Here is a 14,815-nt window from a genome sequence, read left to right as displayed (position 1 = left end):
ATCAGCTATCTTTTATAATCAAAAGAAAAAATTCCTACAGGCAAACATGAGGACAGGCAAGGTGACCAAGTCACATGGGAAGTAAGTTTATTGATTTGTCCTTTCCCCTGTTTCTTTCTGTTTCCATATGTGAAGAGAGAAGGGAAATTCTCATTTTTCTGTGTGTTATAAAATGGAAACAGTTGTTGCCCTCAGAGAAAACCATTCTAAATTAAAGGAGCAAGAAGTAAGAAAGTACTCAGCCTGTAACAAAGTACTCCAGTGCCCTGGAATTGGTGGGAAATCAACTTATAACTTAAGTTTGTCTCTCTTAAGTAGAAACTAGTTATGTATGTGTTAAGTCAAGGGAAATTACCTATGTTTTACTTTTAAGTCTGCAATCAATCGTCAAGCAATTAATCACCTAACTTATCTGAGTTCAGTGTTTTCATCTGTGAGATCAACATATTGTAACAGAAAAAGATCTTTCTCTCAGCTGTCAGTGCTTCTACTGTGCTAGGGTAAATAACATATTCTGTGTTTTTCAACTCAATCAGTGACTGTCTCTTAACACCAAACACTCTTTTCTGTATTAGCACATGTCTGAAAGGAGCCTACACCCCAAATGAAATGTGGTATTTCAGCCTCCCACCATGTCTGCTAGGATGGGTACTCTATCATATAAAGTGTAATTCATTCTACCTCCAAAAGTTGTTTGAATCTCTTCCCCATCTCTATGCTGAAACCTCATGACCTCCTCCTGACTGGTCTCCCTACTGATTTCCTGCCTTCAATTAATTCTCCACATTGCAATAAGAGTTAGCCTCTTAAAAGGTTTATTAGATCATGTCTGAACCTTGTTTAAAACCCATCTGTGGCTTTTTACTGCACTTACAATGCAATCCAAACCTTCTTATCATATTCTCAAAGGGCCTTCAGGATCAGATCCCAGTCTGTATCTCAGAACACAACCAGGCCACTCTCACTATCTCTGTGCTCTTCTCCTAAGCTCTTCTTCCAGTGCCTTAACCACCAAGTGCTTTCCTGTCTCAGAGGTTTTGTGCATGCTTTTTCCTTGGCCTTGACAGGAAATAGCTATCCTAGTGGTCAAGGGAGCAGGCTCTAGAGACTGGTGATGTAGACATGAATCAGTCTCCACCATGTGCAAATTATGTGTCAAGTTACTTAATGTATTTGCGCCTCTATTATCTAACCTATCAAATGAGTATAGTAAAAGTACATTTCCTTACAGCGTTGTGAGGAATAACGAACTTAATACATGGAAGTTCTTAAAATATCGTTGGACTCGGCCGGGCGTGGTGGCTCATGCCTATAAGCCCAGCACTTCGGGAGGCCAAGGCGGGCAGATCACCTGAAGTCAGGAGTTTGAGACCAGCCTGACCAACATGGAGAAGGGCCCATCTCAACTAAAAAATACAAAATTAGCCGGGCATGGTGGTGCATGCCTGTAATTCTAGCTACTTGGGAGGCTGAGGCAGGAGAATCGCTTGAACCCAGGAGGCGGAGGTTCCAGTGAGCCAAGATCGCACCATTGCACTCCAGCCTGGGCAACAAGAGCAAAACTCCATCTCAAAAAAAAAAAAAGAAAAGAAAATATCATTGTACTCAATAAACACGGTAGTGTGTCTTTTCTCAGAAGGGCATTCTGTAGCCACCTTCACCAAAGTAAATCTTATCCCACCCCATCCGAGTTATTCTCTACCTCAGCTTCTTATTTATTTCCTTCATTGCCATTACTTTAATCTAGAATTCTTTTATTTTTAAAATAGTTGTTGCTTGTCTGTTTTCACTAACAGAATGGGAGCTTTATACAGAAAGAGATTAAGTCAGCCCTGTTCGACTTTTTACACCCATGCTTAATCCAGTGCCTGACCATAATCACTATTTAATGAATGAATAAAACAACCCCAATAATAACAAATAATTGCATGAGATATAAGTCAGCAACAGAGCTTCACAAAGATTCCTAAAGAGTGGTCATTCTTAGGGATTCTCAGTTCAAATGCTATGTCCTCTATTAGTATTTCCCCAGTGGTTCCCCTCCCCTCAACTCTTCCATCAATTCCTCTTCGTCTGAGCATGGACAGCCTGTTCTGCATTAGGATATGGAACCTTTGTTACAGGCTTTGGCTAGCTGCAAAGTTCTAAATTTCTCTTCTCACTTATAGAAATAGTGAGTTATCACTGTATCACCCACAAAGCCTCTCTCCAATGGTTTTAGTAAATATCTGTGAATGCGCCCACTATAGGGCAGGAAGGGAAATAAAGAATTCCTACTCCTAACCCTTTACTCTGCACACTGCTTATCATATATTTATCAATTAAATCCTTCTCATTTGGAAAAAAAAAAAAAAAAAAAAAGCCTGGCAAATGAAAACTTCAAATGAGTATTGCAGATCCTAGGTCTGTCTCGTTTCAAAACTGATATTCTAAATCCTGAAAGAGTCAAATAGGGAGAACCTAAGCAAAAGACAAACACCTGGACCATGATACCAAAATACTGCCACCAAAACCCTTTAGTACTCATCTACCAAATTCTCCTTCAAAATCTTTAACACACACATAAAAAATATAAAGCAATGTTTTAGCCACCTCATTTCTAAATTGTGGAATCTTACATGTGACGTTTTCTAGTCTTCTCTAGTATTCTGCTTTGTATGCAAAGGAATTGATGCTAATTCTACACTTGCATTTATAGGTTTATAGCATGGTTAAATAAAGACTAAGGAACAGATTGATAAACTGTGAAGTTCATTTTCTAAAACCTGAAAATGAGAGCTCTAAAACATACAGTTCCACATTGCACCACATGAGGGAGCAAGAACACCAGCTAAAAAAATACAAATCGCACTGAAAAGCTTTCTCTTTAAATGGATACAATAATTGTACATATTTATGGGGTATAATGTGATGTTTCAATACATGTATATACTGTGTAATGACTTAAGACAGAGTTTCTCCAAATAAGAGCTCTTCACACATATATTAAAATCACAAGAATGTGTTTGTTAAAACTAGTTCCCAGGCCTTCTTGAATCAAAAATTAGAATAAATAAAATAAAATTTTATCAAGAACCTTAGGTGTTTTTTATGCAACTAATATTTGTTTTGTTTTTTTAAGTTTTACTTTAAGTTCTGGGATGCGTGTGCAGAAAGTGCAGGTTTGTTACATAGGTATATATGTGCCGTGGTAGTTTGCTGCACCTATCAATCCATCATCTAGGTTTTAAGCCCCACATGCATTAAGTATTTGTGCTAATGCTCTCCCTCCTCTTCCCCACCTTATGCAAGTAATATTTGAAGGCAACTACTGAAAACCTCCAGTAGTCAGCTAAATTAGACCACATGCAAGTATGGACTAAGGTATGTAATTATTGGCCATAATGTCATACATAGGGATGATTCATCAATTTATATAGCATAAAGCTATGAATTAAAGAAATGAATCTCTTAAAACATATCATAATTATTAACCATACAATTTACAATTATCTATTCTATAGAAGAAATGACCCAAGTCAATGTTTTTAATAGTAGTACATATACATTTAGATGTTATTGCTTAGTAACATTCATCTCTAACCTACATATTGGTTGTTGCTACAAAAATCACCATACCATATGCTGCCTTTATCTTCCTCAGGTGAAGAGATGCACAAAGTCACAGAGTTTATAAAATAACTTGAGTAAGCCAACCTCTAATTTCTGATATGTCCATATAAAAGGCAAGGGGACAACACTGATGATAGTCTTCTCTGAGTCTTTCAAAGCTGAACACTCATTTTGCAAAACTTCATTCTCATTGAACTCTCTGGAAATACCCTGTCAAATACTTCATCTTGAAAACGTCCCTTTGACTTATAGTTTTTACCTAACCTAATCCTCTTCCTCTGCTTCTGCAGTCATATTTGGCATTTCCTTCATTAGCTTCTCTTCCTTTCCTGCCTTCCACTCTCTTGTAAGGTACATCTTAGAGACCGACTCTTCTAGAAGTCACCCTATATATCCCACAGTAGTCCATAGATGAATACTTGGCTTCCCCTCCTGTATCCCTTCTGTTGGTAACTGGTATAAACATTCTGCTTCAGCCAGAAACCCAGGAATCATCTTGATTTTTCCCTTTCATTCATTTGGACAAATATTGGTTGGACACCTAGATGAGGCCTTCTTTTAGGTGCTGGGGAAGCAGTTATTAACAAGACAGATGAGGTCCTGGTCTCTCTCCATTTCATCCCCCATGTTCTATGAAACACTGAGGTCTGTCCATTTTCCCTCCCAGTTACTTTTTGTTTTTTTCTCCTTCTTTCTATCCTCATTGCTCCTGGCTTCTCTGTCACAAACTATTGCAATAGCAATAACCTCCTTTCCAGTCTCTCTGCTCAGTTATGTCCTTCTTCCCCTCTATTCTCCTCTTTGTTACAGGGGATGGTTCTAACATACAAGTCCAAACATTTCTTAGCTAATCAACATGTTTCATCATAGCATACCACCTAAGCTCCTCTGCATAATATACAAAGACACTTATCCAGCCCCTGTCCATTTGCACAATCTCCTTTTGCTTCATTCAGCACCACACTTGGCAATATTAGCACATGTGTACATCCTGTGTCATGTGACTGCGTCCTCCACTTCTGTGCAGGCTGTTCCACCTTCCTGAGCCACCCATGCTTCATAGGCATGCCTCCAAAACACTGTCCTTTAAGCCTCAACTCAAAAGATCATTCTTCTTTAGAGTCTTTAACTCTTCCAGAAATTTTTGTTTGTTTTTTGAGACGGAATCTCACTCTGTCACCCAGTCTGGAGTTCAGTGGCTCGATCTTAGCTTACTGCAACCTCCACCTGCCGGGTTTAAGTGATTCTCCTGCCTCAGACTTCCAAGTAGCTGGGATTACAGGCCTGAGCCACTCCGCACCCGGCCTCTTCCAGAAAAATTTAACAATTAATCTCACTGCAGTTCATTGGTAACAATTCTCATATCTTTTTTAAACTATCTGGATATCTTTGCAAACCAGAATCACTACTTTCCTTTTATATCAATAGTGGCTGTCATATATAAATACTCAACAGTTTTTTAAAGAATGAATATAAAAATGCATGATCCTTGATGCAGGAAACCTACAATCAATTTAGAAAAGCAAAACATGTACTTAAAGTTTTGTTAATTAACAGCAGTAAACCAGGAACCATGTCTGGCACATACAACCTCTATCACAATGTCTAATACATATCTGGAATATAAATAGCACTGGATGCAAAGATGTACATAAGTGATAGAAAACGTGGAAATCAGAAAGTAGAAATCTCATCCAGCGAGAACCGTCAGAGAACAGAACATGTCCTCCAATGTGCTTCTCATCCTTCCCTTTCACTTTGAGCAATCCTCCACAATTAGTGCTACAGCAGCCCAGCTGGCATTTGCTGTTCCATTCTCCCCTGCCCGGGCCCAGCTGCTTGACCCCAACAGTGCGTAAACAACAAGTTCGTGCTACCTGAGATCCATCACTCTCGTTCAGTCCACCATCAAGCTTCCTCTTGCCTGGAATGCCTGCCCTAGTCCTCTTTACCTCTCCCAGTACCTACTCATTCATGTCATGTTCTCTGACAAATTTGGATCTCTTATATTCTACCTACACAAAGCCTACATAGCACTTGTGGTTTTATCCATAATTTGGTATCTAATTAAATACTGTTTGGTCATTTATAATCACTGCTTTGAATTATGTGAAGGTACCATTTTCATAAAGCACTAGAATAGCAGCATTTCATAATCTTAATTTTGTCCCTCAACAAGATTAATCATAAATTCTTTCAATTTCTTTTGAATTCCCAACTGCATCATTCCTGTGCTGGATAGCTGGTGAAAAATCAATAATTACATGTTTATTGATTATTTCACTACCTGAAAGTCTCTCTATGGACAGGGAGACTATCCTAGTTAGCTAATAATGCTGTGTAGGCATTGATTGATTTGGATTGTAGTGAAGATGTTAGGATCTAAATGAAGGGGGAGGGGAAATCTGTAGCACTGTTTGCATCTTTGAAATATAAGTTAAAATCTCAACTGTAGCTTGTGTTAAAATTGTATAATACAGTGATAAAAAAATTTTAGGAGTTGGGCACAGTGGCTCACGCCTGTAATCCCAGCATTTTGGGAGGCCAAGGCAGGTGGATCACCCGAGATCAGGAGTTCAAGACCAGCCTGGCCAACACGGTGAGACCCTGTCTCTACTAAAAATACAAAAATTAGCTGGGCATGGTGGCAGGTACCTGTAATCCCAGCTACTTGGGAGGCTGAGGCAGGAGAATCACTTGAACCCGAGAGGCAGAGGTTGCAGTGAGCCAAGATCGTGCCATTGCACAGCAGCCTGGGTAACAAGAGCAAAACTCTGTCTCAAAAAGAAAAAAAAATTAGAAGAAATGTATTTGACTTCCTGGAAATTTGATCTATGCATCTAAGCACTTTATGCACATAGCTTTCTGTCAGTCACCAGCATATAGGTCTTCTATGCTGTGGTAATTATGAAAGGTTGCCTCATATTTTCTGCCAAGTAATTTCTTGTTTGCTTCAAGCCCTTAGTTATAAACTGTAACAGAAATAAGAGTGCATAAGTATAGCTTGATGATTTTTCTGTGGAAAAAAATGGAATGAATGTAACCCTATAGAACAGAAAAAGAAAACTGAAGCTGGGAGTGTCACAGAAGCAATGGGCTCAGACTATTCTTCAGAGAGCCCTGGTAGGGAACAGGCAGAAGGAAGATGCCTGATGAATGAGAGCAGGCTGTGGCCAATTCCCTAATGTAACACATAGTTCAATTGCACAGCACTGAGGTATTTTATAAATAAAACTGACAGTGATGCCCATATTCAATTTTTTATAACAGAAAAATGCTCATTATTTTCTTCTGTCCCCACACTTGGCAATATTAGCACATGTGTACATCCTGTGTCATGTGACAGCGTCCTCCACTTCTGTGCAGGCTCTTCCACCTTCTGAGCCATCAGGAAGACTAGAAATCGTGAGAATTTTCTTCCTGAGAACCTCCAATTATCAAATCTTGGTTTTCATGGAATTAAATATCCTGTATTATAATATCAAAATTGTCTGTTTTAAATTGTTTGAGTCTTTTAAAATAGTTGAAAAAGAAGTTAAGCTATTCACTTTCCCAGCTGACTGAGAAACACATAAAAATTGTCACATGTGACTAGTACTCATACAGGGTTAGAAATGACAAAGATATATAGATACCTGCAAATCTTCCCCCATCTTTTTTCAAATGTATTTCTGAAGAGGGAATATACATTTAAGGATGATTCAAAGTGGGTAACCTTGATTTCACAGGGGAACATCCAGAGAACAAAAAGAGAAGGGGCCAAGTGCAAATCAATCAACAACAAGCCCACATTTTCAAGTTTCTTCTATACTTGCAGTAAGCCCATGTGGTTTCATCTTGTGGGAATTTAAGTTTACCCACAAACTGGTGCTTACATCCTTTATTTTCACAGTCTCATTTCTGACAGCAAGAGGGATACAGATTTGCCATTTTTTCTAGTCTCACCTCCTTTTGCTCAAGAGATATAAAAATGTGGGCCATATGTATCCCCAAGAAATGCATTTTATCACATTTTTGTATGCTCTGAGCACAGCACTGGATTTGTTGTTCCTATCAACCCTTCCACACTGTCTGTTCACTAGCACAGATGCAAGTCAGGACACCATATTAATGTGGCCACAACAAGTGCCAGTCTACATTGCCTACATTTTAATGGTTTTAATCCCATGAGATAGACACTATATTGTATCCATTGTGCTCAATGGCTAGTGATGAAACATCATGGTCATGGCTGTACATGGTTCTAATGCTCTCAAAACCCTAGAATATCCATAACTGAATAATCATATGAACGGAACAGGAAGCCAAAAGTTTGTCACTATGAACAGGAGCTATACAGATCTAAGATAAACAGAGACTATATTCTCTTTAAGAGTTAATCCAAAATCTTTAGTCATCTTAATTTTAGTTTAGCATCCCCTAAAGTAGAGACTGTAACTGAATATGGGATAAAAATGGCTCAAATGTCTAAAATCCTATACCATTCAATACATCTTGTTCTGGTAGTAAGGGCTTTCACTCGTTTGGGTCTTGTTTCTCACACATCAACCTAGATATATATATATATTTTTGTTTTACTTTAGTTTTGATTCAAATTGCATAAACTTCTATAATTTTCCTAAGACCTTTCACACTTATCTAACTTTTCATTTATATCTAATTGCACTTTCTTCCTAAAAACTGAATATACCCTCTCATAGTCAGTTGAAAAAAACAACTGAAACTGAATTAGGTTCATCTTGGTGTCTCTGTCTCAGAATCATTGTTTCGTTATATTAAGAATATTTAATCAAAAGATCGTTTCCTTCTTTCACAAATCAAAGGCATTACAAGCCCTTGAACTATAATCAAATATGGCTGCAAAAGTATCCTCACAAAAGGTTCCTCCACATGGGAACTCCCACCAGTAATCAAGCGCCATTCTGTAAGCAATATTCCTTTGGTGGGAGAACCACAGTACCATCACTGTGGCTCCTCTTACATTTTCTCTTTCAGCCTTGACAGGAAAGGAAGAAGGGAGAAGAAAAATTAACTTGTCACTTAGAATTTCTTAATCCACTTGGAAATATCTTTTAAAACACTTGAAGTTATTCCTAGAGACAATTCTATGAGGTGTTATCTTTACCAGTTTTTTTCAAAAGAGTGAGATAACTGGAAGTGAGCAGCCAGAACTTAAATTAGCGAAATGTCCAAGATTAAGCACTCATGTCCTTGTACTACTTGGGACTTTGCTGAACTCTGCAAAGTACATTATCATATTTAGAGGAATAAATTAGATTTAATAAATGATACTATTTTACCGTATTAGAATAATAGTTTGAAAAAATAACAAATTATATCTATTACTCCTTTACTATTAAATCTTTCCTTCTAAATGAAATACTTTAGGAAATTTAATCTATTGGAATTAAAAGACTGTCGGATCATCTGAGGATTACCATGTTTCCATGATGTTAAAAGTCACAATATTAATCTCTGCGTTAACTGGAGTGTGCTGAAACACACATGAATTTCACAGCACTGTCTATATAAATGTTTTAGAGTTCCAATATGTCCCTTTAGAACAATCTGAGGAACAGCCTTCTAAATCATTCTGAACCCTTATGTAAAGAACTTGAGAATGAGCTCCTGCCACTTCCAGATAAGTAGTTCTAATTTCTGGGGTATGCCCTAAGCACACCAAGTGAGAACACAAGCGCGTACAGCTTCGTAACTTACAACACACAATGATTAGTGAGAATTGGTAAGAGAAACAGCAGGACAGGTGTGCCTCTAAAGTCTCTCCAAAGCACAGACTTGAATTACATCTTTTATAAATGAGTTTTATGCTTCCTTTGAGGGTTTCATTAATGAATCCATGGCTTGAACCACTAGCTACTCTTGTCCAGGCAGTCCTTCAAGGTGGAACTAATTAGACCACTTCTAATTACAGTTACTTCATAGGCATGTTTTTTTCTCATGAGAATTTCATAATGATTACCATAAGGCACTCAGGGTTGCCACAGAGTTCTGACAATTTTCTCTCCTTGTTATGTCTCTCTCTTTTGCCTTCAGGTCAAGCTGACTTGCACAATTTCTCCTGGGCTTACTCTCTGAAACCTTTGATTCTTTTCCTCCTTCCTATATAATAGATTTCCCCTTCTTGTTCACACGTGTGAATTAAATCAGAGGCTATGCTGACAAGGTTCAGCCAAGTTGAAGAACTACCAATGTACACAGTAAAACCTTTAGGTTTAACATCAAACCAACTATGGAAAAATCCTGCAAGCAGACCTAAGTAATTTAGAGAAAAAATACCATAAACTTAACTATAATTATATGCTTGTGACAAAAACATTTTTTCATATTTGCTCCCAAAGTTGTATATATTTAAGATCTGTTACTATCACCACCACTCATACCTCCTGCATCAAAGTTTTAAAACCCATCTGAGACATCTTAGAATGTCCTGACATTCTCGTCTCAACTACTTTGCACTCTTCTTTCAGAATATTCATAGCAGCATCCTCTACCTTGTTTCCATGTTTCATCATCATTCCCACCCTAACAATGCCACCATCCACTTCTTCACCTAGACTAAGTCCTTGCTTCCATTAACAAATCACTATTCTTGGCGCATTATGAGGCCAGATGGTATTCTGACCACAGCATCTCATCTTGTTCCCCCAGGAGATGTACGCTAACCAATCTTATGAGTTGCCATTATAATGCCATGCCACAACATACCCACTTCGAAACCCACTGCTTGATGGTGTTGATGCAGTTATGACTTTCCTTTTTTTTTTTTTTTTTGGAGATGGATCTCGGCTCACTGCAAGCTCCACCTCCTGGGTTCACACCCTTCTCCTGCCTCAGTCTCCTTAGTAGCTGGGAATACAGGCACCTGCCACTACACCTGGCTAATTTTTTTATATTTTTAGTAGAGATGGGGTTTCACCGTGTTAGCCAGGATGGTCTCGATCTCCTGACCTAATGATCTGCCCGTGTCGGCCTCCCAGAGTGCTGGGATGACAGGTGTGAGCCACTGCGCCCGACCCCGGCAGTTCTTAAACATACCCTGTTCTTCTCTGCTCCTTCTGGGTTGCGGCAAAGTTCTCCCTTCTGATTTAAACAGCACTCTTCACTGTATGTATGACTTTTCTTTCTAGCCAAAGAGAGATCCAGTTTTTTTTTTTCCTGTGCATTTTTAAAGGATTTTTATTCACTTCCCAGATCTTGTTACTCTTAACTACTATTCATGTAGAGTCACTTCCTATTGTTTCCTTCCTCCTCTTTTTACTACTTGCACAACATAATCTCTCAAAATCCTTCCTTCTTAGCACCAGCTCTGAAGTAATATCCAACAAGTATCTCTTGCCTTGTCTAAAAATCTTGCTAAGCCTGATTTCATTAAGATTCACTGTGGGTTTGTGTTCTGCATACCAAGTGAGCTTGGTTCCAATTCTTTTCATGAAAAAAACTCTCACTATGTCAATTGCTAAACATTTCTACATGACAATACAAATGTGGATTATCATCTGTTTCTTTGTAACTTGACAAATATAAAAACATAAATTGCTCATATATTTCCCAAACCTACTCATAGAATAATGTTTAATAGAAAGCTGAATTTGAGAATGAAATAATTCTATAGCACTGGTGGTTGTTTGAATATGCCATTGCTTATGTTATTATGGGCTGTTAAGTCAAGAAATTCCCAGTACAAGAAATTCCAGGAAAGTGACATAAGACATATAAATCGATGTTTAAAAATTATGCCTTCAAGTCATTTCATTTCATTTCCATGCTTGATCCTCAAAAAATTTTTATTTGGATCAAAGCAATGCCCTGAAGCAATTTGGGCTATAGCCAAAAACAAACAACCAAACAAACAAAAGAAAGAAAGAAAGAAAAATTGTACTACTCCTGACTCCTGTTCCTGACCCAAGAGGTTAACTAGGAGCCAGGAATGCCTGCTTTCCAGACTTTATAAAATGGGGGGATGAAATCAGGCACACACAGTTAAGGTCAGGCCAGAGTTGCTGAGAAGAGGAAAGAAATATGCATTTATTGAGTACCTACTATGTGCTAGGTTGGCAGTGGACTAATGCTTACACATTAAATCTCACTTAATCCTTAGAATAATCTGAAGAGATATTATTATCCCTTCTTGTTTCCCAGAAAGAAGCATTTGGGAAGGGGGTGCTGAAAGTGCGAGAGAGGGGCACAACCCCATTCAGACTTGTTTCTCCTTCTCTGCTGCATGGACAGTATTTAAGAGCACAGGCTCTGGAACCAGGATGTCTTCAGATTCAGACTCCACCACCTAGCAGCCACGTCACGTTCAGACATCCATGTGTGCATCAGCATCACCCCACACATACTGCCCTGACAGGTTTCAGTGTCTCATCTACACACAAAGGCTCTAAGCGGCCTCAAATGTCCAGGAAGGTCTCATTTTCATTTTGTTATTTCCTGATTTGTTTTATGATGACGCCAAGGAGAGACAGGTACATAATTTGTAGGACCCATTGTAGAATAAAAAGGCAAACTCCCTTGTTCAAAAAGCAGGGAGAAATGCCATTAAGATACTAAACTATAAAGCATTTTTCTTTCTTCACTGATCTCTCAACATTATAGTGACTTAGAATGAGTAAGAATAAGCTTAGAATGACTAATCTTAACTTACAAAGACATCATAATGTCTTTTATTTGCATTTATGCCATTCTAAGTTAAATAATTAAAATATTAAATTTTACCATTCTTTTTATATTGTTCAATGCCACTTTAAAATAGGAAATATTGTGATTTGGAAGGAAAATTTGAAAGGACAGATCAATTTGGGTGAAGAGTTGAGGAAGAGAGAGGAGTTGAAGGTGGTTCTCATTTCTCGCATTTCTCCCTGCTTTTTGAACAAGGGAGTTTGCCTTTTTATTCTGCAATGCCAGTTTAAAATAGAAAAGTATTTAACACACATGCAAAATCACCAAAATTGCACAATTTATCTTTCAAAGCTCATGCATACATATGTACTTCCTTATTAACAGAACACCAGAGACATTACACAAATTTAAGTTAACTGTCTTTATTTCAGTTGTTGATATGCACACATTCTATCAACACTCTCGAACTTTGGCTACTGATGAGTAAGGTAGGAGTGAGAGGAAAAGGAATTGTGGACTTTCTTCTCTTTCTCTTTTCTTCTCTGTCATCATTTTCAGTGTATATAATTAGCTAATACAGAAAACTAGCAGGAATAATGATGAAATAATGGGGTTCCTTGATGGTTTATGTTTCTTAGACCACCACTCCCTTCTTCCTGCATTTGAAGTAAGTTCTGGCCCAAATGGAGCATGGCCTCTTGGGACTGTCAGATCCCCCACTTAGCCATTAAACATAATATATTTAGAATGTACTCATTTTGCATATCACTGAACTCCCAGTACTGTGAGAACGTTGTTCTTGTGGGATATCACAAGCCTTACATGTGAAAGAGCAAACATGCATATTGTATTTAGGGTCTCCTCTGTTACCACTCATGTTTGTTGCTTCATGGACTTCACTTTCAAAACACAGTTCAAAGATAAAAGTATTGAGAATTTCAAGACAGTGACACAGAGCATTAAACCAAGCAACAGGGTGCTTTGGAACTTAAAGCCCCATGCAACTACACAAGTTTCATGCCTTGGCCCTCTTACAGTTACTAATACCAATCTGGCCTTATTAAAAAAAAACACACACACACACACAGTTGGGGATCCTGTCCTGTTAATAAAATATTTCTAGGATCTAGCTTCAAAGATTCTCATGCAAGTGGTATAAGACAGATTCTAGAAAGTGTATTTTTGAAACATTCCCTAAATGATTGTAAAGAACTTCTCGGTTTGGAAATACTCTAGAGCAATTCCAAGTCACTTTCTAGGTACTGGCCGTGGTGGTAAACTACTTTTCTTCCTCTTATCTACTCCATCATTCACTACTAGAGTTGATACTCAGGGAAAGTCTAGAGTGGAAGGAGTAGCAGAGGAAAGGAAAGCAACCTGATGGACTCATGGCATGGGAATAGGATGCTATCATCTGCTTGACGGGTGATTAGTTCCCTGGCTCTCCTTATCCCCTCCTCTTGGTGCATCCCCAGTCCTTTGCCCTGGGACAGGTCTGTAGGCAGGAGCACCTGTAAACTAAATTCAGCCTTTTCCCCCTGACTGTTCCTTTCCTAGGCTCCTAACTCCATGACTGACCCTGCCACTGCACCTGTTCTTTAAGCCAGATTCTGCAGAACCACCCTCAACTCCTCTCTCTTCCTCAACTCTTCACCCAAATTGATCTGTCCTTTCAAATTTTCCTTCCAAATCACAAGCAAATTTCCTCCCCCTTTTTCTGTCCCCTCTGCCACTACTTTATTTAGGTGTTTAATGTATTTCAGTATCATTTCCTCTTCTGAATCACTTGAATGACATTCCAGTGAGCCTCCTTATCTATCTCTATATTTCTATCCTCAACATTACTAGGAGATTCTTCTAACATCCAGATCTAATATACTTCTCTTATTCAAAATCCTTTCATGATTCCTAAGAGTCTCTGGTAAAATACTTAATTCATTGTAGCATATTAGGCCCTTAAAGATATAGCCCTTTCTCCTTTTTCAGTTTCCTTTCCTGCCACAGGCAGTAAATGCAAGTCAAGCCCACGTCCCAGCAGTTCTTCTTCTTCATTTTTTTTTTTTTTTTTTTTTTTTTGACGGTATCTCGCTCTGTCGCTCAGGCTGGAGTGCAGTGGCACGAACTCGGCCCACTGCAAGCTCCGCCTCGCGGGTTCACGCCATTTTCCTGCCTGGGCCTCCAGAGTAGCTGGGACTACAGGCATGTGCCACCACGCCCGGTTAATTTTGTTTTTGTATTTTTAGTAGAGACGGGATTTAACCGTGTTAGCCAGGATGGCCAAGATGGTCTCAATCTCCTCACCTCGTGATCTGCCCACCTCAGCCTCCCAAAGTGCTGGGATTACAGGCTTGAGCCACCGCACCCGACCCCAGCAGTTCTTAAACATACCTTGTTCTTCTCTGTTCCTTCTGGGTTGCTGCAAAGTTCTCCCTTCTGATTTAAACAGCACTCTTCACTGTATCCTCTTTTTTCATCTAACAGGCTCTTGGTTGTCCTTTTCTGGGTGAGCTCAGAAACAAACTCAAAAATCACCTTTTTGCTTTCCTAACCCTCCTCCTCA

At 38.7% G+C, this 14,815-nt stretch overlaps 1 protein-coding gene across 2 annotated transcripts in view; it reads left to right on the top strand.

The window, feature by feature from the left end:
• Positions 1-14,815, top strand: part of EYS (eyes shut homolog) — a 2,089,174-nt gene that overhangs the window by 1,993,401 nt on the left and 80,958 nt on the right. The gene's annotated exons all lie outside the window — the stretch shown is intronic.

This window comes from Trachypithecus francoisi, unplaced genomic scaffold (genome assembly GCF_009764315.1).
Source record: "Trachypithecus francoisi isolate TF-2019V2 unplaced genomic scaffold, Tfra_2.0 Lachesis_group10, whole genome shotgun sequence".
NCBI lineage: Eukaryota > Metazoa > Chordata > Mammalia > Primates > Cercopithecidae > Trachypithecus > Trachypithecus francoisi.
Note: the sequence above shows the minus strand (reverse complement) of the source record. Positions and strands in the feature narration are given on the sequence as shown.